The sequence below is a fragment of the Procambarus clarkii genome, chromosome 9 (assembly GCF_040958095.1).
Source record: "Procambarus clarkii isolate CNS0578487 chromosome 9, FALCON_Pclarkii_2.0, whole genome shotgun sequence".
Lineage (NCBI taxonomy): Eukaryota > Metazoa > Arthropoda > Malacostraca > Decapoda > Cambaridae > Procambarus > Procambarus clarkii.
This window is the reverse complement of record NC_091158.1, coordinates 54,182,168-54,208,886: the sequence shown is the minus strand read 5'-3', so window position 1 is coordinate 54,208,886 and position 26,719 is coordinate 54,182,168.

Below are 26,719 nucleotides of genomic sequence, written 5' to 3'. Positions count from 1 at the left end.
GATCATAGAAACTGAGTAAATTCGATACACAAGATCTTCCAGATCGAAAACCATACTGTCTGTCTCATATTATATCATTTCTCTCCAGGTGTTCTACCCATTTAGTTTTAATTATTTTTTCCATTTTTTGACTATTACACTTCTCAATGATACCGGTCTATAAGTAAGAGGGTCTTCCCTGCTTCCACTTTTGTAGATTGTAACTATGTTAGCCTTTTCCACACATCAGCTATAACTCCTGTAAACAGGAATGCCTGAAAAATCAGTTGAAGTGGAATGCTGAGCTCAGGTGCACATTCTCTCAGAACCCATGGTGAAACTCCATCTGGACCAACTGCCTTGTTCTTATTTAGCTCCTTGAGCATTTTTTCCACTTCATCTCTAGACACCTCTATGTGCTCTATGTTGTTCTCTGGAATTCTTATTGTATCTGGTTCCCTGAAGATTTAATTTTGTACAAACACACTTTGGAACTTTTCGTTTAATGTTTCACACATTTACTTTTCATTTTCTGTGAATCTAATTTCCCATTTTCAACCTCTGTATATCATCCTTTACCTGCAATTTCTTGTTTATGAATTTATTGAATAGACCTGGTTCTGTTTTACATTTGTCTGCAATCCCTTTTTCAAAATTTCTTTCTGCCTCTCTCCTCACTGTCGTGTAGTTGTTTCTCGCATCTTTGTATCGCTGGTATGTTTGGGGTTTGGCCTCTTTCTGTATTGATTCCATTTTTGTGTCTTTTTGTCTCTGGCCCTCTCACACTTTCTGCTGAACCAATCCTGTTTCCTAGTTCTGCTTCTCTGTTTTGGTATAATTTTTTTTTGTGCCTTTATCATATATTTCACAAAACTTGACATACATCTCATTCACTTCCTTACCTAGCAACAAGTCTGTCCAATTATACCCACTAAAAAAATTTCTAAGGTTGCCATAATGTCCTCTCCTAAAATCAGGTTATTCAATTGCATCAACCTTCATATTTTCTTCCAGATTATAACGCATTGCATACTTTATTCCCAAAAAGACATGGTCACTTTTACCCAAGGGAGGAAGGTATTGAATGTCAAATATTTCTTCCTCCTTCCTGGTAAATATCAAATCTTGCATGGAGGGAACGTCCCCTTTCCTCATCCTCGTAGCTTGTTTAACATGTTGATACAAGAATGTTTCCAGGATTAGGTCTACAAATTTACAGGTCCAGAAATCTTCTGTTTTAGCTTCATATGCTTCCCAGTCTATGGCTTTCAGGTTGAAGTCGCCGACTATCAACAGTCGTGAACTATCGTTATCCGCTCTCGCTATGATCTCTCTCATTATTGTTATAAGACCTTCTCGTTTACTATCTAGCTCCTCCTTTGACCATGTGCTGCTTGGTGGTGGACTGTATGCATTTATGATCATTAGTTTATCATCCTCATGGCAGATCTCTAGTGCTATTATGTCAACTTCTTGTGGATTGGCAGTTATTATTTCGTTCACCTTTAGGTGTTCTTTCACCAGCACAGCAACGCCACCGCCTTTCCTAATTGTTCTATCCCGTCTCCAAATTGAGTAGCCCCTTGGGAATATGACCTCATTTAAAATAGCATCTTCAAGTTTTGTCTCCGTGAGTGCAACAATGTCTGGTGTCTGGAGCTGTATTACATCACTTAACTCCAATATCTTCGATCTTACTCCATCTATGTTGGGTTATGCAATCTTCAGGAGCTTGTTCCCCCTATTCTTATTTTTCACTCCCCCTCTCTCTAATGATTTTGTTGGTTTGCCTCTATGTACCACTTTACTGGATTGCCTACCCCTATCACTTTGTAGAAAAAAGAATTGATTTCTTCTTCATTCCCGCTCTCATTTAAACGTTTTGCCTCGGCGAGGTTTAGTTTCAGCTTCTCTCTATCTTCTTTTGAAAGATCTCGTCTTAACGACCACACTTTCCCATCCTCATCACTTTGTAATTTTCTAGCATTCCTTAGTACTTCTTCCATCTGTTGGCACCATTTAGGGTGATCCTCAAAGGTTGATCTTTCCCTTTTACATATTTGCCTATTCTGTAGTCACACACATTCTCTATGGTTGTAAGACCTTCCACGAGGCCAACAATTTTATCTACTACTTTTGCTTCTTCTACAGCTCTTTCTAGCCTAGATGTTATCTCCTTTTCCTTGGAGCCAAAAATTATCTGGGACTTGCTCCGATCAACTGAGTTTTGCACCAACTTCGGGTTAGATGCCAATTCTTTTCTCACTTCCAGCCTAATGTTTGTTTTATCTTGGTTGCTGCAGTGTTTGACTTCCTTTACTGCTTCTTCTATTTTTTCCTTCTCCTTGGCCACTTGTGCATAAGTGAGTTGCATATTTTTGTTGCACTGTTCTATTCCCTGTGTCACTTCCTCCATCTGTGCTGACAAAAGCTGTTTCTCCTTTTGAAATTCCTTACCTAACCTATTGTAGTCATTTATGTTTAAATTTACTTTAAATTCTTCCAAAGCTATTTTTAAGAGTTTATTTTCTTCTTCCATGGGTTTGCAATTTGTTTCCAATTGAATCTTATCCTTGCGCAAGTCTTTCACTACACCCTCAAGACATACAACTTTGCTATTTAAATGGTCATTACTTTCTTTCAATTTACTAATTATTTCTACATGAGAGGTCACTATAGTATCTAATTTTACCAACTTGTTGTATAGACTGGTTATATCAATGCTTTCTTCATTGAATCCAACAAAATCAAGCTCTGTTTTGTATTTCCTCTTGCCGGCGGCCATCTTGAATGTTCTTCTCTGCACTGGAAACACTAGGGCAACTTTTTCTCATCCAATTTTTCACTTCCCTTGGCACATTCCTGTTATCTCACCTATTTTTCAAAAGCACTATACCTTTATGTACTCTGGGACACCACTCACTATCATCATCCTGTACTACATTACTTAGGATTGTTGAAATATGCTGGAGCTCCTCTTGTCTGCCTCTTGGGAAAGAACTTGGGATAGAACCGTGTGTGTGTGTGTGTACTCACCTAATTGTGCTTGCGGGGGTTGAGCTCTGGCTCTTTGGTCCCGCCTCTCAACCGTCAATCGTCAATCAACTGGTGTACAGATTCCTGAACCTATTGGGCTCTATCATATCTACATTTGAAACTGTGTATGGAGTCAGCCTCCACCACATCACTTCCTAGTTTATTCCATTTACTAACTACTCTGACACTGAAAAAGTTCTTTCTAACGTCCCTGTGGCTCATTTGGGTATTCAGCTTCCACCTGTGTCCCCTTGTTCGCATCCCACTAGTGTTGAATAGTTCATCCTTGTTTACCCGGTCGATTCCCCTGAGGATTTTGAAGGTTGTGATCATGTCCCCCCTTACTCTTCTGTCTTCCAGTGTCGTAAGGTGCATTTCCCGCAGCCTTTCCTCATAACTCATGCCTCTTAGTTCTGGGACTAGTCTAGTAGCATACCTTTGGACTTTTTCCAGCTTCGTCTTGTGCTTGACAAGGTACGGGCTCCATGCTGGGGCCCCATACTCCAGGATTGGTCTTACATATGTGGTGTACAAGATTCTGAATGATTCCTTACACAGGTTCCTGAACGCCGTTCTGATGTTAGCCAGCCTCGCATATGCCGCAGACGTTATTCTCTTTATGTGGGCTTCAGGAGACAGGTTTGGTGTGATATCAACTCCTAAATCTTTCTCTCTGTCTGTTTCATTAAGTACTTCATCTCCTATTCTGTATCCTGTGCCTGGCCTCCTGTTTCCACTGCCTAGTTCCATTACTTTGCATTTACTCGGGTTGAACTGCAACAGCCACTTGTTGGACCATTCACTCAGTCTATCCAGGTCATCTTGTAGCCTCCTACTATCATCCTCTGTTTCAATCCTCTTCATAATTTTTGCATCGCCGGCAAACATTGAGAGGAACGAATCTATACCCTCTGGGAGATCATTTACATATACCAGAAACGGTATAGGTCCAAGGACTGACCCCTGCGGGACTCCACTTGTGACGTCTCGCCAATCTGAGACCTTACCCCTCACACAGACTCGTTGTCTCCTGTTGCTTTGGTACTCCTCTATCCACCGGAGTACCTTCCCTTTCACTCCAGCCTGCGTCTCCAACTTTCGCACTAGCTTCTTGTGTGGCACTGTATCAAAGGCTTTCTGACAGTCCAAAAATATGCAGTCTGCCCACCCTTCTCTTTCTTGCTTTATTTTTGTTGCCTGGTCGTAGAATTCAAGTAACCCTGTGAGTCAGGACCTGCCATCCCTGAACCCATGTTGATGCTGTGTTACAAATTTCCTTCGCTCCAGATGCTCCACTAGTTTTTTTCGCACAATCTTCTCCATCAGCTTGCATGGTATGCAGGTTAGGGACACAGGCCTGTAGTTCAGTGCCTCTTGTCAATCCCCTTTCTTGTATATCGGGACTACGTTACCTGCTTTCCAAATATCTGGCAGTTCCCCTGTTGCCAGTGATTTGTTATACACTATGGAGAGTGGTAGGCACAGTTCTCTTGCTCCTTCCTTTAGAACCCAAGGGGAGATTCCATCTGGGCCTATAGCCTTCGTCACGTCCAACTCTAGTAAACACTTCCTTACTTCCCCACTGGTAATCTCAAACTCTTCCAGTGGTTCCTGGTTAGCTATTCCCTCACTTACCTCTGGAATTTCTCCTTGCTCTAAGGTGAAGACCTCCTGGAATTTCTTATTCAATTCCTCACACACTTCCTTGTCATTTGTAGTGAATCCTTCCGCCTTTATCCTTAATTTCATAACCTGTTCCTTTACTGTTGTTTTTCTCCTAATGTGGCTATGCAACAATTTAGGCTGAGTCTTTGCCTTGCTTGCGATGTCATTTTCGTATTGTCCTTCTGCCTCTCTTCTCATCCTGACGTATTCATTCCTGGCATTCTGGTATCTTTCTCTGCTCTCCAGAGTCCTGTTATTCCTATAGTTTCTCCATGCCCTTTTACTTTGCTGCTTAGCTAGCCTACATCTCTGATTAAATCATGGGTTTCTCATCTTCATTTCTCTGTTTTCCTTTTGGACTGGGACAAACTTGTTTGCTGCGTCCTTGCACTTCTGCGTGATGTAATCCATCATATCTTGGGCCGTCTTTCCCCTGAGCTCTGTTTCCCATGCTATATCTATTTGGAATTTTCTTATCCCCTCATAGTTTCCCTTTCGGTATGCTAACCTTTTGGTTTCGGAATCCCTCCTTGAGTTCAATAACCCTTCTTCAATCAAGTACTCAAACACCAGTACACTGTGGTCGCTCATTCCTACTGGGTCCTCAAAACCGATTTCTCTTATGTCGGAGTCGTTCAGAGTGAAGACTAGGTCGAGTCTCGCTGGTTCGTCATTGCCTCTCATCCCTGTGGGTTCTCCGACATGCTGGGTTAAAAAGTTGCTTGTCACCACCTCCAATAGTTTGGCTCTCCACGTATCCTTGCCTCCATGCGGTTCCGTGTGTGTGTGTGTGTGTGTGCATTCACCTAGTGATATTCAGTTAGTTGTGCTTGCAAGGGTTGAGCTCTGCTCTTTCGGCCTGCCTCTCAACTGTCAATCAATCGACTGTTAGTGACTCAGAATGTTCGGTAATATGTTTAATGTTTGTGATGTGCTGTTTGTGATGTTCATATATATGAACACGTTGTACTGAATGGGATGAGAATAGCTTGAGCTACCTCATCCCTTTATGTGCATTTTACCTCAATAAACTTATGTAACACTGTAAAAGTGTTTGGTTTAGGTTAATATATATATAGAGTACATGAGTCACAGACAAGGATCTGAGAGGCGCCAGTTGTCTGCCTGAGATCTCACACCTCAAAGCGTTAATGACCCCCAAGTGACCTGAGGTCAGATCATGAGAATTTCACCTTGCTTCCGCTAAGCGTATAATTGGAGCCGGGTAGCCTTCAAACATGCCGACGTTTAAGGAGTGGCTTGGTAGTGCCGGAGGCTATCTACTTGTGGGCGGAGTTAGCTACTAGGTTCCCCAATAAATACTCGGAGAACTATCGAGCATCGAGCATTAACAGACAGAACGGCAGTCAGGATTGCAGAGGAGACGGCCCTACTAGCAGGGAGGCTGTCGGCCGGCAGGGCGGGAGTCTCTGTCAACTACAGACCCCCCCCCCCCCCTCTATCCAGCTATAGGCAGAGACACTTGGTGAGTTGAGCAGTAAGGTGACTTGGTCGTGTTTACATATGTTGTGTGATGATCAGGGGCAGTCAAGTTGTAGGGTTCTCGAATTCTTGGATGATGACTCTCTTTAACATTTCAATTGGATTGCTTATATTATGATACTTAGTATGTGAAATACATGAACTTATTATTTAAATCGTCTTTGTTCCCTAGAGCTTTGAGTTGAGGTGAGAAAGCCTCGGTGGTTACTAGATTCAAGATATTAATGAGTACTTGTTTGGAGTTGATACATGGTACAGAGGGAACATACTAATAATGAACTCATGATAACATCTTTTGAGAATTTTGTGATACAGGCAAGTTCCATTCCTTGTCTTGTATGTAATGATCATGAATGGATGGTGGCAGCATTTCGTCTTCTACTATCTACTTTCTACGTCTACTTTCTACTCTTCTACTACTACCTATCTACACCTCTCCCTCCACCCCCTCTCTAAACTCTCACTTTCAACTAATGACCCTCCTCGCTCCTCCCACCTCTCTACCTCTCACCCCAAACCCTCACTAATGACTTCACTATTCATTTCTTTCCTTTCGTTTTCTCTTATACGTTTGTGGCAATGATTCTGTATTCTAGAGTTCTCTCTAGAGTTTCGGGTAGCTGATCAAGTGACGACGCCTTGTAGTCTTAGCATCTAGGTAGTCAAATACCTAGGTTACAAGGTGTTGAACGAGAGAGGTTGCCTTAGGAACTCTGGGAGTGCTCTAGAATAGTTAGCTAACTGGGGACGGGATAACGGACTAGAGAGAGCTGTTTCCCCCGGCCTCGTTAGTTAACTGGGGGGTGGAATAATGGACAAGATAGAGCCATTTCCCCCCACCCCCCGTTACAATGTTGGCAGCGGTGTTGAACAATGTTGTAGGTAGTTGGTGTTCTTTTAACATTGTTCAGTCCCACGTGTCTTTTGCCGCTCAGGCGCTATCAGGGAGATCTTGACATGTGTTTATTATTCGCGATTTAGCGAGCTTTGTTCAGGTTAGGAGATGGTGATTCTCTGGTGTTGTGTTTAGTGATTTTGTGAGTTTTGTGGTGTTCAGGGAATGTTCACCAGAACTTGCGTGTGTAGTGATTTATGTTAGTAATAATATTTGGCGATTTGGGAACTTAGCGGTGTTGGTAGTGCAGGTCAGCTGAGTGTGACAGGTGACCTCGCATGTCCCACGGGGACACCCAGCCACCGCTGGTCTCCAGGTCAGTGGGGAGTGGCAGGTGTAGTTTTTAAGTAGTGGTTCTGCTCAGATTATTGCGATCGACTGTTTTACTCCATTTGAACGCAATAACCCGAGGTGTACTGGTATTGTACAGCATGCTAGTGTGGACTAGTGTGTCAGTTGACTCACGTCTAGGGACGCCTGGCGTTTGAAGTCTGGTCACAGGGGTGACAACAGTTTGGAGTTGTTGACCGGCGGAGATGCTAGGGAAACACTCTGGGTCACGTAGGTGGCTGTAGGTTAAGGGTGGGAGTAACGGTTAATTATGTACTTAAGATTAGGAAAGGTACAGTTAAGTTAGGCTAGTGTTTGTCTATTAGTGTTGATTTTTTTTTTGTGTGACAAGTTAAAAGTAGTGATACCCTTATTCTCTCTTCTCTAACTTTACTCTGTTACTGTTTTATGTTCCACCAAGTCAATATCATTCAGTGTCAATTGGATTATTTAAATTTAAGTGTAGTCGTTGCCAGGAGGAGAGCGGTATGACTGGACTGTGTAACCCTATACAAACTACAGGGTCACATAACATATCTTGGGAGCACGATATTGTCGCCTTTCTGTTCACCCACAGGTGGGAGCCAGAAGAGAGGAGAGACGCACATACAAAAGAGGGAGACGGCTGCTGTGTACCATACTCACGGGCGTTTATCACCACCCCCACGACCAGCCCACTACCTGGAGGTCATGGCTCCACCACCATCACCACCCCAGGGGACCCCAAGATGCAGCCCTCTCGGTCAGTCAACATTGGTCTACCCAGTGGACCCCAGGACGGACGGACCCCAGTGGACCCCAAGACGGACGGACCCCAGTGGACCCCAGGTCGTTCTGCAGACGAACCCAGACGACCCAGTAAAGATGGAAGAGGAACAACGACTCCAGTCTGTCCCACCAACATCGGTCTACCCAGGACGGACCCCAATGGACCCCAGGTCGCTTGTCAAAGACCCATGGGAGGAGGAAGAGAGAAGAAAGAAGAGAGAAGAAAGAAGAGAGAAGAAGGAAGAGAGAAGAAAGAAGAGAGAAGAAAGAAGATAAGACAAGCTGAGTGAGACACGATGCCTCGTGTCCCTTGCTGGTATCAGCATCATTGCATGGAGCGTAATTGCAAGACAGGATCGTTTGCCTTAACTGGCCGCCCCTCCTACAAGCATGTTGCTCTGTTGAGTGATTCATCCTGTGTCGTGCGGACTTGATGTGGCTGTCAGAAGTAGCTCTCTGAAGGAGGCGTGCTGGAGCAACAGGGAGGAAGAAGAGTAGGATGGGATTTCTACTGTTGGCAGCTATATGGAGGTCTCGAAACTTGTAGTCCCTATAGCTGTGAAGAACCCCAATATACGTCTCTCATGGTGACTGACGTAGGGCCAATTACAGATCAGCTGGGACAACCGAATTCCACGGTCCTGTGCGCAGTTCAAGTAGTAACGGCTTTCGGGTTGACCAAGTGTTGTTGTGCGTTAACGACGGAGAAGCGACGGAGGCAGTTGTGTTGAAGAAATGTGGTACAGGATTATCTACAAGACCAAGCAGTGACGTCGCCCAGCCAGAGACAATGGACGTCTGTCTATATATTTCATTTTTTAGAGTAGGATGATGTATATTTGTTTAGCTAGGATGTATTCTTTTCGTTAATAAAGTTGTCGCACACAGCTAGCTTGCTTTAGCAGTGTTGCAAAAACTTTATTTTCGGGGAGAAGGGGAGATGTAACACTGTAAAAGTGTTTGGTTTAGGTTAATATATATATAGAGTACATGAGTCACAGACAAGGATCTGAGAGGCGCCAGTTGTCTGCCTGAGATCTCACACCTCAAAGCGTTAATGACCCCCAAGTGACCTGAGGTCAGATCATGAGAATTTCACCTTGCTTCCGCTAAGCGTATAATTGGAGCCGGGTAGCCTTCAAACATGCCGACGTTTAAGGAGTGGCTTGGTAGTGCTGGAGGCTATCTACTTGTGGGCGGAGTTAGCTACTAGGTTCCCCAATAAATACTCGGAGAACTATCGAGCATCGAGCATTAACAGACAGAACGGCAGTCAGGATTGCAGAGGAGACGGCCCTACTAGCAGGGAGGCTGTCGGCCGGCAGGGCGGGAGTCTCTGTCAACTACAGACCCCCCCCCCCTCTATCCAGCTATAGGCAGAGACACTTGGTGAGTTGAGCAGTAAGGTGACTTGGTCGTGTTTACATATGTTGTGTGATGATCAGGGGCAGTCAAGTTGTAGGGTTCTCGAATTCTTGGATGATGACTCTCTTTAACATTTCAATTGGATTGCTTATATTATGATACTTAGTATGTGAAATACATGAACTTATTATTTAAATCGTCTTTGTTCCCTAGAGCTTTGAGTTGAGGTGAGAAAGCCTCGGTGGTTACTAGATTCAAGATATTAATGAGTACTTGTTTGGAGTTGATACATGGTACAGAGGGAACATACTAATAATGAACTCATGATAACATCTTTTGAGAATTTTGTGATACAGGCAAGTTCCATTCCTTGTCTTGTATGTAATGATCATGAATGGATGGTGGCAGCATTTCGTCTTCTACTATCTACTTTCTACGTCTACTTTCTACGTCTACTTTCTACTCTTCTACTACTACCTATCTACACCTCTCCCTCCACCCCCTCTCTAAACTCTCACTTTCAACTAATGACCCTCCTCGCTCCTCCCACCTCTCTACCTCTCACCCCAAACCCTCACTAATGACTTCACTATTCATTTCTTTCCTTTCGTTTTCTCTTATACGTTTGTGGCAATGATTCTGTATTCTAGAGTTCTCTCTAGAGTTTCGGGTAGCTGATCAAGTGACGACGCCTTGTAGTCTTAGCATCTAGGTAGTCAAATACCTAGGTTACAAGGTGTTGAACGAGAGAGGTTGCCTTAGGAACTCTGGGAGTGCTCTAGAATAGTTAGCTAACTGGGGACGGGATAACGGACTAGAGAGAGCTGTTTCCCCCGGCCTCGTTAGTTAACTGGGGGGTGGAATAATGGACAAGATAGAGCTATTTCCCCCACCCCCCGTTACACTTATTTCAATTTAATTTCAAATCAACTGTTACTAACTCTGAGAAACTCTCCATTTTTTCTCCCATCACCGGGGATCGAACCCAGACCCTAGGATTATGAGTCCAGAGCGCTGCTCACTCAGCTATCAGGCCCCCCTGATATGTTCTCACCAAGTTGTGCTTGCGGGGGTTGAGCTCTGGCTCTTTGGTCCCATTGTGTGTGTGTACTCACCTAGTTGTGGTTGCAGGGGTTGAGCTTTGCTCTTTCGGCCCGCCTCTCAACTCTCAATCAATTGTTACTAACTACTAACAAACTAGTTCCCCCCCCCCCCCCCACACACACACACAGACCCAGAAAGCAGCTCCGTAACAGCTGTTTAACTCTCAGGCACTTATTTACTGCTAGGTAACAGGTGCATCAGTTTGAAAGAAACTTTGCCCATTTATTTCAGTCTTTTCCGGGAATTGAACCCCAGCCACCGAATTACGAGTCCGGCATGCTGTCCACTCAGCTACCAGAACCCCTGTTTGTGTGTGTGTGTGTAATTACCTATGTGTAGTTACAGGACGAGAGCTACGCTCGTGATGTCCCGTCTTCCCAGCACTCTTCGTCATATAATGCTTTGAAACTACTGACGGTCTTGGCCTCCACCACCTTCTCACCTAACTTGTTCCAACCGTCTACCACTCTGTTTGCGAAAGTGAATTTCCTTATATTTCTTCGGCATCTGAGTTTAGCTAGTTTAAATCTATGACCTCTTGTTCTTAGAGTTCCAGGTCTCAGGAAATCTTCCCTATCGATTTTATCAATTCCTGTTACTATTTTGTATGTAGTGATCATATCACCTCTTTTTCTTCTGTCTGCTAGTTTTGGCATATATAATGCCTCTAGCTCTCCTCGTAGCTCTTGCCCTTCAGTTCTGGGAGCCACTTAGTAGCATGTCTTTGCACCTTTTCCAGTTTGTTGATGTGCTTCTTAAGATATGGGCACCACACAACCGCTGCATATTCTAGCTTTGGCCTAACAAAAGTCGTGAACAATTTCTATAGTTTATCGCCATCCATGTATTTAAAAACAATTCTGAAGTTAGAAAGCGTGGCATAGACTCCTCGCACAATATTCTTTATGTGGTCCTCAGGTGATAGTTTTCTATCTAGAACCACCCCTAGATCTCTTTCTTTATCAAAATTCTTTAAAGATTTCTCACATAATATATAGGTTGTGTGGGGTCTATGTTCTTCTATTCCACATTCCATAACATGGCATTTATTAACATTAAATTCCATTTGCCAAGTGGCGCTCTATGTACTTATTTTGTCCAGGTCATCTTGAAGGGCATGACAATCATCTAAGTTTCTTATCCTTCCTATTATCTTAGCATCATCAACATGTTCATATAATTCTGTATCTCAACTGGTAGATCATTTATGTAGACAATAAACATCACTGGTGCAAGAACTGAACCCTGTGGTACTCCACTTGTGACATTTCTCCAGTCCGATACATTGCCTCTGATCACTGCCCTCATTTTTCTATCAGTCAGAAAATTTTTCATCCATGTTAGAAGCTTACCTGTCACCCCTCCAATATTTTCCAGTTTCCAGAACAACCTCTTAAGTGGAACTCTATCGAAAGCCTTTTGTAGGTCCAGATAGATGCAGTCAACCCAACCATCTCTTTCCTGTAAAATCTCAATTGCTCGATCGTAGAAACTGAGCAAATTCGATACACAGGATCTTCCAGATCGAAAACCATACTGTCTGTCTGATATTATATCATTTCTCTCCAGGTGTTCTACACATTTAATTTTAATTATTTTTCCAATATTTTGAGTATTACACTTGTCAATGATTCCGGTCTATAATTAAGGGGTCTTCCCAGCTTCCACTTTTGTAGATTGGAACTATGTTAGCCTTTTTCCACACATCAGCTACAACTCCTGTAAACAGGGATGCCTGAAAAATCAGTTGAAGTGGAATGCTGAGCTCAGGTGCACATTCTCTCAGAACCCATGGTGAAACTCCATCTGGACCAACTGCCTTGTTCTTATTTAGTTCCTTGAGCATTTTTTCCACTTCATCTCTAGACACCTCTATGTGCTCTATGTTGTTCTCTGGAATTCTTATTGTATCTGGTTCCCTGAAGATTTCATTTTGTACAAACACATTTTGGAACTTTTCGTTTAATGTTTCACACATTTCCTTTTCATTTTCTGTGAATCAATTTCCCATTTTCAACCTCTGTATATCATCCTTTACCTGCAATTTCTTGTTTATGAATTTATTGAATAGACCTGGTTATGTTTTACATTTGTCTGCAATCCCTTTTTCAAAATTTCTTTCTGCCTCTCTCCTCACTGCCGTGTAGTTGTTTCTCGCATCTTTGTATCGCTGGTATGTTTGGGGTTTGGCCTCTTTCTGTATTGATTCCATTTTTGTGTCTTTTTGTCTCTGGCCCTCTCACACTTTCTGCTGAACCAATCCTGTTTCCTAGTTCTGCTTCTCTGTTTTGGTATAATTTTTTTTGTTCCTTTATCATATATTTCACAAAACTTGACATACATCTCATTCACTTCCTTACCTAGCAACAAGTCTGTCCAATTATACCCACTAAAAAAATTTCTAAGGTTGCCATAATGTCCTCTCCTAAAGTCAGGTTTTTCAATTTCACCAACCTTCATATTTTCTTCCAGATTATAACGCATTGCATACTTTATTCCCAAAAAGACATGGTCACTTTTACCCAAGGGAGGAAGGTACTGAATGTCAAATATTTCTTCCTCCTTCCTGGTAAATATCAAATCTAGCATGGAGGGAGCGTCCCCTTTCCTCATCCTCGTAGCTTGTTTAACATGTTGATACAAGAATGTTTCCAGGATGAGGTCTACAAATTTACAGGTCCAGAAATCTTCTGTTTTAGCTTCATATGCTTCCCAGTCTATGGCTTTCAAGTTGAAGTCGCCGACTATCAACAGTCGTGAACTATCGTTATCCGCTCTCGCTATGATCTCTCTCATTATTGTTATAAGACCTTCTCGTTTACTATCTAGCTCCTCCTTTGACCATGTGCTGCTTGGTGGTGGACTGTATGCATTTATGATCATTAGTTTATCATCCTCATGGCAGATCTCTAGTGCTATTATATCAACTTCTTGTGGATTGACAGTCATTATTTCGTTCACCTTTAGGTGTTCTTTCACCAGCACAGCAACGCCACCGCCTTTCCTAATTTTTCTGTCTCGTCTCCAAATTGAGTAGCCCCTTGGGAATATGACCTCATTTAAAATAACATCTTCAAGTTTTGTCTCCGTGAGTGCAACAATGTCTGGTGTCTGGAGCTGTATTACATCACTTAACTCCAGTATCTTCGATCTTACTCCATCTATGTTGGTGTATGCAATCTTCAGGAACTTGTTCTCCCTATTCTTATTTATTCTTTATAGTGTGTGTGTGTGTGTGTGTGTGTGTGTGTACTTACCTATTTGTACTCACCTATTTGTGCTTGCGGGGGTTGAGCTTTGGCTCTTTGGTCCCGCCTCTCAACTGTCAATCAACTGGTGTACAGATTCCTGAGCCTACTGGGCTCTATCATATCTACATTTAAAACTGTGTATGGAGTCAGCCTCCACCACATCACTGCCTAATGCATTCCATCCGTTAACTACTCTGACACTGAAAAAGTTCCTTCTAACGTCTCTGTGGCTCATGTGAGTACTCAGTTTCCACCTGTGTCCCCTTGTTCGCGTCCCACCAGTGTTGAATAGTTTATCCTTGTTTACCCTGTCGATTCCTCTGAGGATTTTGTAGGTTGTGATCATGTCACCCCTTACTCTTCTGTCTTACAGTGTCGTAAGGTGCATTTCCCGCAGCCTTTCCTCGTAACTCATGCCTCTTAGTTCTGGGACTAGTCTAGTGGCATACCTTTGGACTTTTTCCAGCTTCGTCTTGTGCTTGACAAGGTACGGGCTCCATGCTGGGGCCGCATACTCCAGGATTGGTCTTACATATGTGGTGTACAAGATTCTGAATGATTCCTTACACAGGTTCCTGAACGCTGTTCTGATGTTAGCCAGCCTCGCATATGCCGCAGACGTTATTCTTTTTATGTGGGCTTCAGGAGACAGGTTTGGTGTGATATCAACTCCTAGATCTTTCTCTCTGTTCGTTTCATTAAGTACTTCATCTCCTATTCTGTATCCTGTGTTTGGCCTCCTATTTCCACCACCTAGTTTCATTACTTTGCATTTACTCGGGTTGAACTTCAACAGCCATTTGTTGGACCATTCACTCAGTCTGTCTAGGTCATCTTGTAGCCTCCTACTATCGTCCTCAGTTTCAATCCTCCTCATAATTTTTGCATCATCGGCAAACATTGAGAGAAACGATTCTATACCCTCTGGAAGATCATTTACATATATCAGAAAGAGTATAGGTCCAAGGACTGACCCCTGCGGTACTCCACTCGTAACGTCTCGCCAATCTGAGACCTCACCCCTCACACTGACTCGTTGTCTCCTGTTACTTAGGTATTCCTGTATCCAACGGAGTACCTTCCTTTTCACTCCAGCCTGCATCTCCAGTTTTTTCACTAGCCTCTTGTGTGGCACTGTGTCAAAGGCTTTCTGACAATCCAAAAATATGCAGTCTGCCCACCCTTCTCTTTCTTGCCTTATTTTTGTTGCCTGGTCGTAGAATTCAAGTAACCCTGTGAGGCAGGACCTGCCATCCCTGAATCCATGTTGATGCTGTGTTACAAAGTTCTTTCGCTCCAGATGTTCCACTAGCTTTCTTCGCACAATCTTCTCCATCAACTTGCATGGTATGCAGGTTAGGGACACTGGTCTGTTATTCAGTGCCTCCTGTCTATCCCCTTTCTTGTATATCGGGACTACGTTACCTGCTTTCCAAATTTCTGGCAGTTCCCCTGTTGCCAGTGATTTGTTATACACCATGGAGAGCGGGAGGCACAGTTCTTCTGCTCCTTCCTTTAGTATCCAAGGGGAGATTCCATCTGGACCTATAGCCTTTGTCACATCCAATTCTAGTAAACACTTCCTTACTTCCCCGCTGGTAATCTCAAACTCTTCCAGTGGTTCCTGGTTAGCTATTCCCTCTCTTATCTCTGGGATTTCTCCTTGCTCCAAGGTGAAGACCTCCTGGAATTTCTTATTCAGTTCCTCACACACTTCCTTGTCGTTTGTAGTGAATCCTTCTGCCCCTAACCTTAATTTCATAACCTGTTCCTTTACTGTTGTTTTTCTCCTGATGTGGCTATGCAGCAATTTAGGCTGAGTCTTTGCCTTGCTTGCGATGTCATTTTCGTATTGTCTTTCTGCCTCTCTTCTCATCCTAACATATTCATTCCTGGCATTCTGGTATCTTTCTCTGCTCTCCAGTGTCCTGTTATTCCTATAGTTTCTCCATGCCCTTTTACTTTGCTGCTTAGCTAGCCTACATCTCTGATTAAACTATGGGTTTCTCATCTTCATTTCACTGTTTTCCTTTTGGGCTGGGACAAACTTGTTTGCTGCATCCTTGCATTTTTGCGTGATGTATTCCATCATATCTTGGGCCGTCTTTTCCCTGAGCTCTATTTCCCATGCTATATCTGCTAGGCATTTTCTTATCTCCTCATAGTTTCCCTTTCGGTATGCTAACCTTTTGGTTTCGGTATCCCTTCTCGAGTTCAATAACCCTTCTTCAATCAGGTACTCAAACACCAATACACTGTGGTCGCTCATTCCTACTGGGTCCTCAAAACTGATTTCTCTTATGTCAGAGTCGTTCAGGGTGAAAACCAGGTCGAGTCTCGCTGGTTCGTCGTTTCCTCTCATCCTTGTGGGTTCACTGACATGCTGGGTTAAGAAGTTTCTAGTCGCCACCTCCAGTAGTTTGGCTCTCCACGTATCCTCGCCTCCATGCGGTTCCTTGTTCTCCCAATCAATCCTGCCGTGATTGAAGTCCCCCATGATGAGCAGGTGGGATCTATTTCTACAGGCAGAAGAGGCTGCCCTCTCAATTATAGTGTTAACTGCCATGTTGTTGCTTTCGTACTCTTGACTGGGTCTTTTCTCATTTGGTGGAGGAGTATATATATGTGTGTGTGTGTGTGTGTGTGTACTCACCTATTTGTACTCACCTATTTGTGCTTGCGGGGGTTTAGCTTTGGCTCTTTGGTCCCGCCTCTCATCTGTCAATCAACTGGTGTATAGATTCCTGAGCCTACTGGGCTCTATCATATCTACATTTGAAACAGTGTATGAAGTCAGCCTCCACTACATCACTCTGTGTGTGTGTGTGTGTGTGTGTGTGTGTGTGTGTGTGTGTGTGTGTGTGTGTGTGTGTGTGTGTGTGTGTGTGTGTGTGTGTGTGTGTGTGTGTGTGTGTTTGTGCGTGTGTGTGTATATGTGTGTGTGTGTGTGTGTGTGTGTGTTTGTGCGTGTGTGTGTGTATGTGTGTGTGTACTCACCTAGTTGTACGCACCTAGTTGTGCTTGCAGGAGTTGAGCTCTGGCTCTTTGGTCCCGCCTCTCAACCGTCAATCAACTGGTGTACAGATTCCTGAGCCTACTGGGCTCTATGATATGAAACTGTGTATGGAGTCAGCCTCCAGCCTGGAGTCATATCACTGCCTAATGCATTCCTCGGGTTAACTACTCTGACACTGAAAAAGTTCTTTCTAACGTCCCTGTGGCTCATTTGGGTACTCAGTCTCCACCTGTGTCCCCTTGTTCGCGTACCTCACGTGTTAAACAATTTATCCTTTTCTACCCTGTCAATTCCTCTGAGAATTTTGTAGGTTGTGATCATGTCTCCCCTTACTCTTCTGTCTTCTAGTGTCGTGAGATGCATTTCACGCAGCCTTTCCTTACAACTCATGCCTCTTAGTTCAGGGACTAGCCTAGTGGCATACCTCTGAACTTTTTCCAGCTTGTCTTGTGCTTGACGGGCTCCATGCTGGGGCCGCATACTTCAGGATTGGTCTGACATATGTGGTATACAATGTTCTGAATGATTCCTTACTCAGGTTCCTGATGACTGGTTTTGATGTTAGGCAGCCTCACATGTGCCACAGATGTAATTATTTCTATGTGGGCTTCAGGAGACAGGTTTGGTGTGATATCAACTCCTACATCTTTCTCTCTGTCCGTTTCATGTAGTGCTTCATCTCCCATTCTGTATCCTCTGTCAGGGCTCCTGTTTCCACCGCCTAGTTTTATTTTCTTACATTTACTCTGGTTTAACTTTAGTAGCCATTTGTTGTGCCATTCATTCAGTTTGTCTAGGTCATCTTGTAGCCTCATACTATCTTATTCTGTTGTAATCGTCATATTTTTGGCATCGTCAGCAAACATTGAGAGAAATGATTCTGCATCCTCTGGGAGATCATTTACATATATCAAAACAGTATAGGTCCAAGGGCTGACCCCCTGCAGCACTCCACTGGTAACGCCTCTCCAATCTGAGACCTCACCCCTCACAGTGACTCGCTGTCTTCTGGTGCTTAGGTACTCCCTTATCGAATGGAGTACCTTCCCTTTCACTCCTGTCTACATCTCCAGCTTTTGCACCAGCCTCTTATGTTGCACTGTGTCAAAGGCTTTCTGGCCATCCAAAAATATGCAGTCTGCCCACCCCTCTCTTTCTTGCCTGATTTTTTTTTTGTCTGGTCGTAGGATTCAATTAATCCTGTGAGGCAGGACTTGCCATCCCTGAACCCATGTTGATGCTGTGTTACAAAGTTCTTTATCTTCAGATGATCCACTAGCTTTTTACGCACAAGCTTCTCCAACAGCTTGCATGGTATGCAAGTTAGGGACATTGGCCTGTAATTCAGTTCCTCCTGTCTTTCCCCTCTGTATATCGGGACTACAATATCCGTCTTCCAAATTTTTGGCAATTCCCCTGTTACCAGTGATTTGTTATACATTACGAAGAGTGGAAGGCACCATACTTCTGCTCCTTCCTTTAGTATCAAAGGGGAGATTCCCTCTGAGCATATAGCCTTTGTCACAACCAACTCTAGTAAAAGCTTCCTTCCATCCCCACTGGTACTCTCACACTCTTCTAGTTGTGCCTGGTTAACTATTCCCTCTCCTATCTCTGGTACTTCTCCTTGCTCTAATGTGATGACCTTTTTGAATTTCCTATTCAGTTTCTTGCACACTTCCTTGTCATTTGTAGTGAATCTGTCTGCCCCTATCCTCATTTTCATTACCTGTTCTTTTACTGCTCTTTTCTCCAGATGTGGCTGTGCAGTAATTTAGGTTGAGTCTTTGCCTTGCTTGTGATGTCATTTTCGTATAGCCCTTCTGCCTCTCTTCTCAAATTGACATATTCATTCCTGGCTCTCTGGTATCTTTTTCCGCTCTCAAGTGTCCGGTTATTTCTGTAGTTTCTCCACGCCCTTTTACTTTGCTGCTTAGCTAGCCTACATCTCTGATTAAATCATGGGTTTTTCATCTGCATTTCACTGTTATCCTTTTGGACCGGGACAAACTTGTCTGCTGTCTCCTTACACTTCTGCGTGATGTATTCTATCATGTCTTGGGCCGTCTTTCCCTGAGCGCTGTTTCCCATGTAACATCTGTTAGTAATTTTCTTATCTCATAGTTTCACTTTCGGAATGCCAGCCATGAAAAATTTGTTTTCAGTTCCCCTCCTCGAGTTCATTAACCCTTCTTCAACCAGATACTCAATCGTCAGTACACTGTGGTCGCTCATTCCTACGGGGGCCTCAAAACCGATTTCCCTCATGTCGGAGTCGTTCAGAGTGAAGACTAGTTCGAGTCTCGCTGGTTCATCGATTCCTTTCACGCTTGTGGATTCTCTGACATGCTGGCTTAAAAAGTTTGTTGTCGCTACCTGTGTTGCCTGTGTATGTACTTACCTAGTTGTGCTTGCAGGGGTTGAGCTCAGGCTTTTTGGTCCCCGCCTTTCAACTGGTGAACAGGTTCCTTAGCCTAGTCGCTCAATCATATCTACACTTGGAACTGTGCATGCAGCCTGCCTCCACCACATCACTTCTGTCACGGACCTTGGCGCCATCTACGATCCAGGGGCCGAACTACAGCAGTTGACCCTCCCATTAATCAGTTTCCCATCTTGTAGTCGGCCAGGCTGAAAGATGACGAGTAACACGGACGAGGGATGGGAGTCAGTGAGGTCGGGACAGTGGAAGACTTGGGTCGACCTGAAGGTGCTAGCCAAGTGGGCTAGTTGAGCGCTGCTGTTGAGTGTTATAGACTTCTCTCCTGGAGGTACTAGCCAGTGAGGCTAGTTGAGCACTGTGGTTGGGCGCTGTAGACTTCGATTCTGGAAGGTACTAGCCAGTGGGGCTAGTTGAGCGTAGCTGATTTTACTGATTGAGCGTCCCAGCGAGTGTGCAACGGACGTGGAGCATCGAAGACTTCATCAGAGGCACATTGTGTCCGTCATCCGTGAAGCAGACGAGAGTTAGGTCTAGCAACGTCGCTCCGGTTGACCTTGCATAGACTTGTATATTATAATGGTGATGGGAAATAATAATGGGTTATTTTAAGTCTAATTCTTTTCATTTTACCTTTAAACATTACACTATTTTTCCCACCAAGATTAGGGTTCTCTGAACTAGAATCGGATCATAGTTTAAAAAGAACCCAGTTACGAAGGGTTCGTAACAACTTCCTAATGCATTCTCTTTGTCTACTACTCTGACACTGAAAAAATTCTAAATGTCTCTATTGCTCATCTGGGCACTCAATTTCCACCTCCCCTTGTGCAAGTGCCCTTTGTGTTAAATAGTCTGTCTTTATCTACCCCTATCAATTCCACTGAGAATCTTGTATGTGGTGATCATGTCCCCCATGACTCTTCTGTCTTCCAGCGAAGTGAGGTTTAATTCCCGTAGTCCATCCTCGTGGCTCATACCCCTCAGTTCGGGTATTAGTCTGGTGGCAAACCTTCGTACCTTTTCCAGTTTAGTGTTTTGCTATGGACTCCATGCAGGGACCGCATACTCCAGGATTGGTCTGACACATGTGGTATACAAAGCTCTGAATGATTCTTTACACGTGCTTCTAATGGTTGTTCTTATGTTAACCAACCTGGCATATGCCACTGATTTTTTCATGAGGTGGGCTTCAGGGGACAGGTCTGGCGTGATATCAACCCCAAGGTCGGTCCTCTCTCTCTCTCTCTCTCTCTCTCTCTCTCTCTCTCTCTCTCTCTCTGACTCTTGAAGTATTTCATCTCCCACATGATACCGTGTATCTGGTCTCCTGCTCCCTTCACCTATCTTCAATACATTATATTTGCTTTGGTTAAACTCTAACAACCATTTGTTCGACCATTCCTACAGCTTGCCCAGGTCTTCTTGAAGCCTCAAGCTTTCCTCCTCTGTCTTAATCCTTCTCATAATTTTGGATTCGTCAGCAAACATTGAGAGGAATGAGTCTATATCCTCTGGGAGATCATTTACGTAAATCAGAAACAAGATAGGTCCAAGTACAGAGCCCGGCGTGACTCCACTGGTGACTTCACGCCACTCTGAGGTCTCGCCCCTCATTAACTCTGCTTCCTATTGCTTAGGTACTCCTTTATCCACTGGAGTACCATACCAGTTACTCTTGCCTAGTTTCTCCAGCTTATGCATCAGCCTCATATGGGGTACTGTATCAGGTTTTCCGATAATCCAAGAAAATGCAGTCTGCCAATTCTTCTGTTGCTTAATCTTTGTCACCTGATCGTTGAATTCTATTAAGCCTGTAAGGCAAGATTTACCCTCCCTGAACCGATGTTGATTAGTTGTCACGATGTCCCTTATCTCCAGATGTTACTAGGTTTTTTCTCGCGATCTTGTCCATCATCTTGCATGGTATAAAAGTTAAGGACACTGGCCTGTAGTTCAGTGCCTCTTGTCTGTCACCCTTTTTGTATATTGGGACTACTTTAGCCGTCTTCCATATATCTGGTAGGTCTCCCATCTCCAGTGACCTACTATACACTATGGAGAGTGGCAAGCAAAGTGCTTCTGCACACTCTTTCAATACCTATGGTAAGATTCCGTCTGGGCCAACAGCCTTTCTCACGTTCAGATCCAAAAGATGTTGACTTCTTCACACACATCTTTGTCATTCTCTGTGTACCTGTCCTCGCCTGTTCTAAGTTTCTTCACCTGTTCCTTCACTGTTTTCCTTCTGATATGACTGTGCAGTAGTTTTGGCTCTGTCTTGGCTTTATTAACTATCATTTTCATACCTTTTCTCAGCTGCTCTTCTCACTTACATACTCCTACCTGGTTCTCTGGTATCTCTCTCTACTTTCTGGTGTTCTGTTATTTCAGAAGTTCCTCCTCAACCTTTTGTTCAGTTCCATTGCTTCCATACATGCCCTATTAAACCAAGGATTCTTCTTTTGCTATTCGGTTTATTCCTGTCGGGCCAGGATAAACCTGTTTACTACCTCTTGACACTTTTAGGTGACATTGTCCATCATATCTTGTACGGACTTAGTTCTCAGTTCTGTGTCCCAATGTATATCCCATAGAAATTTTCTCATTTCCTCATAATTTACCTTTCGGTACGCCAGCCCTTTGTTTCCCAGTTCTTATTTTGGGGAGATAAATCCTAGCTCTACCAGGTAATCAAAGATAAGTACACTGTGATCAGTGATTCATAAGGGGGCTTCTAACATAAGTTCCCTTATATGCGACTCATTTACAGTAAATATTAGATCAGGTATAGCTGGTTCGTCCTCTCCTCTAATTTTTGTCGGTCCCTTGATGTGTTGGCTTAGAAAGTTTCTTGTTGCCACGTCCAGCTGATTAGCTCTCCATGTGTCTGGTCCTCCATGTGGGTCTCTGTTCTCCCACTCTATATTCCCGTGGTTGAAGTCTTCCATGATTAGTAGTCTGGATCCGTTCCTGCTAGCGACAGAAGCTACTCTCTCTCTATTATATTAATGGTGGCAATGTTTCCATCTTCTGTTGTTTGGTGGGAGTTATATTTGACTACTACTATAATCTTGTCCTCCAATTACTGTGTGTGTGTGTACTCACCTAGTTGTACTCACCTAGTTGTGTTTGCGGGGGTTGAGCTCTGGCTCTTTGGTCCCGCCTCTCAACCGTCAATCAACAGGTGTACAGATTCCTGAGCCTATCGGGCTCTGTCATATCTACACTTGAAACTGTGTATGGAGTCAGCCTCCACCACATCACCCCCAAATGCATTCCATTTGTCAACCACTCTGACACTAAAAAAGTTCTTTCTAATATCTCTGTGGCTCATTTGGGCACTCAGTTTCCACCTGTGTCCCCTTGTGCGTGTTCCCCTTGTGTTAAATAGACTGTCTTTATCTACCCTATCAATTCCCTTCAGAATCTTGAATGTGGTGATCATGTCCCCCCTAACTCTTCTGTCTTCCAGCGAAGTGAGGTTTAATTCCCGTAGTCTCTCCTCGTAGCTCATACCTCTCAGCTCGGGTACTAGTCTGGTGGCAAACCTTTGAACCTTTTCCAGATTAGTCTTATCCTTGACTAGATATGGACTCCATGCTGGGGCTGCATACTCCAGGATTGGCCTGACATATGTGGTATACAAAGTTCCGAATGATTCTTTACACAAGTTTCTGAATGCCGTTCGTATGTTGGCCAGCCTGGCATATGCCGCTGATGTTATCCGCTTGATATGGGCTGCAGGAGACAGGTCTGGCGTGATATCAACCCCCAAGTCTTTTTCCTTCTCTGACTCCTGAAGAATTTCCTCTCCCAGACGATACCTTGTATCTGGCCTCCTGCTCCCTACACCTATCTTCATTACATTACATTTGGTTGGGTTAAACACTAACAACCATTTGTTCGACCATTCCTTCAGCTTGTCTAGGTCTTCTTGAAGCCTCAAACAGTCCTCTTCTGTTTTAATCCTTCTCATAATTTTAGCATCGTCCGCAAACATTGAGAGAAACGAATCGATACCCTCCGGGAGATCATTTACATATATCAGAAACAAGATAGGACCGAGTACAGAGCCTTGTGTGTGTGTGTGTGTGTGTGTGTGTGTGTGTACTCACCTAGTTGTACTCACCTAGTTGTGTTTGCGGGGGTTGAGCTCTGGCTCTTTGGTCCCGCCTCTCAACCGTCAATCAACAGGTGTACAGATTCCTGAGCCTATCGGGCTCTGTCATATCTACACTTGAAACTGTGTATGGAGTCAGCCTCCACCACATCACTTCCTAATGCATTCCATTTGTCAACCACTCTGACACTAAAAAAGTTCTTTCTAATATCTCTGTGGCTCATTTGGGCACTCAGTTTCCACCTGTGTCCCCTTGTGCGTGTTCCCCTTGTGTTAAATAGACTGTCTTTATCTACCCTATCAATCCCTTCAGAATCTTGAATGTGGTGATCATGTCCCCCCTAACTCTTCTGTCTTCCAGCGAAGTGAGGTTTAATTCCCGTAGTCTCTCCTCGTAGCTCATACCTCTCAGCTCGGGTACTAGTCTGGTGGCAAACCTTTGAACCTTTTCCAGTTTAGTCTTATCCTTGACTAGATATGGACTCCATGCTGGGGCTGCATACTCCAGGATTGGCCTGACATATGTGGTATACAAAGTTCTGAATGATTCTTTACACAAGTTTCTGAATGCCGTTCGTATGTTGGCCAGCCTGGCATATGCCGCTGATGTTATCCGCTTGATATGTGCTGCAGGAGACAGGTCTGGCGTGATATCAACCCCCAAGTCTTTTTCCTTCTCTGACTCCTGAAGAATTTCCTCTCCCTGATGATACCTTGTATCTGGCCTCCTGCTCCCTACACCTATCTTCATTACATTACATTTGGTTGGGTTAAACTCTAACAACCATTTGTTCGACCATTCCTTCAGCTTGTCTAGGTCTTCTTGAAGCCTCAAACAGTCCTCTTCTGTTTTAATCCTTCTCATAATTTTAGCATCGTCCGCAAACATTGAGAGAAATGAATCGATACCCTCCGGGAGATCATTTACATATATCAGAAACAAGATAGGACCGAGTACAGAGCCCTGTGGGACTCCACTGGTGACTTCACGCCAATCGGAGGTCTCACCCCTCACCGTAACTCTCTGCTTCCTATTGCTTAGATACTCCCTTATCCACTGGAGCACCTTACCAGCTACACCTGCCTGTCTCTCCAGCTTATGTACCAGCCTCTTATGCGGTACTGTGTCAAAGGCTTTCCGACAATCCAAGAAAATGCAGTCCGCCCAGCCCTCTCTTTCTTGCTTAATCTGTGTCACCTGATCGTAGAATTCTATCAAGCCTGTAAGGCAAGATTTACCCTCCCTGAATCCATGTGTGTGTGTGTGTGTGTGTGTGTGTGTGTGTGTGTGTGTGTAAATTTGTTCGGTATCAATAAAATACTAACTCTTACGGTCAATAGTATGCTGGAGTTTAATTTATCCATAAAAATGAAAGTGCAACAAGGACCATAATAACCTACAACTTGAACATCCTTGTTGTTGTAGTTGCAGGTTGGTATAGTCATATAGTGACTTGTGTTGTATAGATAATGTACATGTAGATGTCATGAATAACAGTAAATAGTAAAAACCATCTTGCTTTTGTCTCAATCCATTATAGTCGGCTAATAATTTTGGGATTCAACAACTATAATGATGTTTTAATGACATAATTAACACATGTTTGCTTCAGTCTTAAGAAGATTTGTTCAGATAACGACTGGTAGGATGCATAATATCTTTATTAGTAATATTGTTTAACTAACATTGTCAACTCCTTGTCTTCTTTGTCTCAAGCTTGTGTGATCATATACCAGCTTGGTTGATGATGGATATCCTCAGCGATCATCTTGTTTTTTCTAACAATGATAGCACAATGTTCCTCTCTTCTCGAGTCAGTATAGTTAGATAAAGACTACAAGTGTGAAGCAGGATATCATAGTTATAGTAATACCCTATTCCCCACTCCCTCGTCCGATGCATTCCCAAATGATCTGAGGTTCCCATCAGAAAATTGGGAACATCAAATGATCTGATTTTCCCATTACTGATATATAAAAAAAATAACAGATAAAACACAATGAAAAAAAATGAAAAAAATATAATAAATAAACTATTCCGACAAAATGAACGGTATGGTAAATAACACAGCTTAATTCCAATGCAATGTCACACAAAATAATTAAACCAAAATGAAAATGAATCAAAATTTATGAATTCAATTTATCAATGAAATCGGAAATATTGAAAGGCATCGTAACATATTTAGGATAGTGCATGTTGCTATTACGGGCAATAGATGGCACTGTTTTTAAACAAAAAGCATGTTTTTACCTGTCACAGGTGTAGCATCTATACGTATACTCGCAAAATGAATGGTATTGTAATCAACTCTGCTCAATTTCATGCACTGTCACACATAATAAATAAATTAAATTGAAAATAAATCGAAATCTACGAAAATTCAATTTGTCAATGCAATCGGCAACATTGAAATGGAATAGTAACATATTTATTATAGCGTGTGCTGCTCTTCGTGCAACAGATGGCGCTGTTTCTTAAAAAATGATTGTTTTTACCTGTCTCAGGTGTGGCATCTATAATTACACTTACGAAATGAACGGTATTGTAAATAACACAGCTCAATTCCACCGTATGTATGTATATAGTATAGTATAGTAGCATGTATATAGTAGGTACATAAAAACACGCCCCTATTCGAATGCAATGGTGTGTCAGATTTTCAGAGCAATGGGTAAAGAGGTTTCGATGATTTCCCTCACATGAAAAAACATGAAAAAATATGAAAAAAAAAAACATATTTTTTCCCGGCACAGACGTGACATCTATATAGTATGTATATAAAAACGAACCTCGGATGCGAATGAAACGTTGTGGTTAAATTTCGAAGCAATCGGTGAAGAACTTTCGGAGATTAGCGATTTTGAACAAACGAACATTTACATTTATATAGATTTATCAGGCGTGTTGCTCATGCCTTAAGCTTGCGTGGTAAGATAACTATTAGTGGTGTTCCGAGTGTCTGTGAAGCTCATTATTAACTGATGACGACAACAATGTTCCTCGTGCCTCAATCCGCCATTCTCATATATCATTAGTTACATACCATTTATGATTATATTGGTTGAATGGTGATGGCAACAATGTTTCTCTTTCCTCGAACTAGTATTGCCAACATTTTATTGCCAAACATTTATGGCGTATGTTGCTTATAAAGGTTATTATTGATTAACTGACGATGGCAAGACTGGAGCTATCGGTTAACAATTAGTAAAGTCATTTATTGTTGGGTTCTGCATAATG